This window comes from Arachis duranensis, chromosome 1 (assembly GCF_000817695.3).
Source record: "Arachis duranensis cultivar V14167 chromosome 1, aradu.V14167.gnm2.J7QH, whole genome shotgun sequence".
Taxonomy (NCBI): domain Eukaryota; kingdom Viridiplantae; phylum Streptophyta; class Magnoliopsida; order Fabales; family Fabaceae; genus Arachis; species Arachis duranensis.
Window position 1 is genome coordinate 42,573,679 of NC_029772.3, and position 2,838 is coordinate 42,576,516.

The 2,838-nt window shown below is 31.5% G+C and overlaps 1 non-coding gene across 1 annotated transcript; it reads right to left on the reverse strand.

The window, feature by feature from the left end:
* Positions 1-2,454: 2,454 nt before the first annotated feature.
* On the reverse strand, positions 2,455-2,558 carry LOC127742910 (small nucleolar RNA R71). The gene has a single exon (XR_008004264.1). It is a non-coding gene; the product is annotated as a small nucleolar RNA R71 (small nucleolar RNA).
* Between the last annotated feature and the right edge of the window lie 280 nt (positions 2,559-2,838).

Sequence of the window (2,838 nt, forward strand, 5' to 3'; positions counted from 1 at the left end):
CATCTTGCCATAGAAAGGAGTAAGAATGATTGGAGGAAGACAGTAGGAGAGCGGAGATTCAACAGGAACACAGCATCTCCATACACTTATCTGAAATTCCCACCAATGATTTACATAAGTATCTCTATCTCTATTTTAAGTTTTATTTATCCTTATTTTCGAAAACCATTATTACCATATGAATCCGCCTAACTGAGATTTACAAGATGACCATAACTTGCTCCATACCAACAATCTCCGTGGGATCGACCCTTACTCACGTAAGGTATTACTTGGATGACCCAGTGCACTTGCTGGTTAGTTGTGCGAAGTTGTGACAAAGTGTGATTCACGTTTGAGAGCTCCAAGTCTATTGGCGCCATTGTTGATGATCACAAATTTCATGCACCAAGTTTTTGGCGCCGTTGCCGGGGATCGTTCGAGTTTGGACAACTGACGGTTCATCTTGTTTCTCAGATTAGGTAATTTTCTTTTCAAAAAGTTTTCAAAAAATTTTTCAAAAAAAAAGTGTCTTTGTTTTCGTTTTTCTAAAAATAAATTTTTGAAAAAAAACAAAAAAATTAATAAAATCATAAAAACCAAAAATATTTTGTGTTTCTTGTTTGAGTCTAGTGTCAATTTTTAAGTTTGGTGTCAATTTCATGTTTTAAAAACTTTTGCATTTTTCAAAAATTCTTGCATGTGTTCTTCATGATCGTCAAGTTGTTCTTGACAAGTCTTCTTGTTTGATCTTTAAATTTTCTTCTTTTGTGTTTTTTGTTGTTTTCCATATGTATTTTTGCATTCATAGTGTCTAAGCATTGAAAATGTCTAAGTTTGGTGTCTTGTATGTTTTTCTTTTCTTGAAAATTTTTCAAAAATAAGTCTTGATGTTCATCTTGATCTTCAAAGTGTTCTTGGTGTTCATCTTGACATTCATAGTGTTCTTGCATGCATCATTGGTTTTGATCCAAAATTTTCATGTTTTGGGTCATATTTGTATTTTTCTCTCTCATCACTAAAAATTCAAAAATAAAAAATATCTTTTCCTTATTTTACTCATAATTTTCAAAAATTTGAATTGACATAGTCAAAAATTTTAAAACTTAGCTATTTCTTATAAGTCAAGTCAAATTTTCAATTTTAAAAATCCTATCTTTTCAAAACTTTTTCAAAAATCAAATCTTTTTCATTTTTTATTATTTTCAATTTTTTTTAAATTTTATTTTCAAAATCTTTTTCTTATCTTTATTTGAAAATTGAAAACTTTACTAACAATTAATGTGATTGATTCAAAAATTTGAAGTTTGTTACTTTCTTGTTAAGAAAGGTTCAATCTTTAAATTTTAGAATCATATCTTTTAGTTTCGTGTTAGTCAAGTAATCAATTTTAATTTTAAAAATCAAATCCTTTTCAAAAATAAATTCTAATCATATATTTTTAATCATATATTTTTCAAAATCAATTCAAAAATCTTTTCTAACTTCTTATCTTTTCAAAATTGATTTTCAAATCTTTTTCAACTAACTAATTAACTTTTTGTTTGTTTCTTATCTTTTTCAAAACCACCTAACTACTTTTCTCTCTCTAATTTTCGAAAATTACCTGCCTCTTTTTCAAAATTCTTTTAATCTAATTATTTCAAATTTTAATTTTAATTATATTTCTTCTCTCAATTTTCGAAAATCACTAACTATTTTTCAAAAACAATTTTCGAATTTCTCTCTATCTCATCTTCTTCTATTTATTAATTTAATTACTAACACTCTTCTCTTCATCTTAAAATTTGAACCCTCTCTTCTCCTCTGTGTTCAAAATTTTTCTCTTCTTCATTCTTCTATTCTTATTTTCTTCTACTCACATAAAGGAATCTCTCTACTGTGGCAAAGTGGATCCCTATTATTATTTTCTGTTCCCTTCTTTTTCATATGAGTAGGAGCAAGGACAAGAACATTCTTGTTGAAGCAGATCCTGAACCTGAAAGGACTCTGAAGAAGAAACTAAGAGAAGCTAAAATACAACAATCCAGAGAAAACCTTACAGAAATTTTTGAAAAAGAATAGGAGATGGCAGCCGAAAATAATAACAACAACAATAACACAAGGAGGATGCTTGATGATTATACTGTAACACATACTTCCAATTTTTATGGAAGAAGCATCTCAATCCCTGCCATTGGAGCAAACAATTTTGAGATGAAGCCTCAACTAGTTGCTCTAATGCAACAGAACTGCAAGTTTCATGGACTTCCATCAGAAGATCCCTATCAGTTTTTAACTGAGTTCTTGCAGATCTGTGATACTGTTAAGATTAATGGAGTAGATCCTGAAGTCTACAGGCTCATGCTTCTCCCTTTTGCTGTGAGAGACAGAGCTAGAACATGGTTGGACTCACAACCTAAAGATAGCCTGGACTCTTGGGATAAGTTGGTCACGGCCTTCTTGGCCAAGTTCTTTCCTCCTCAAAAGCTGAGCAAGCTTAGAGTGGATGTTCAGACCTTCAAGCAAAAAGATGGTGAATCCCTCTATGAAGATTGGGAAAGATACAAGCAATTGACCAAAAAGTGTCCTTCTGGCATGCTTTCAGAGTGGACCATTTTAGATATATTCTATGATGGTCTATTTGAGCTTTCTAAGATGTCACTGGACCATTCTGTAGGTGGATCTATTCACCTAAAGAAAACGCCTGCAGAAGCTCAAGAACTTATTGACATGGTTGTAAATAACTAATTCATGTACACCTCTGAGAGGAATCCTGTGAGTAATGGGACGCCTCAGAAGAGGGGAGTTCTTGAAATTGATGCTCTGAATGTCATATTGGCTCAGAACAAAATGTTGACTTAACAAGTCAACATGATT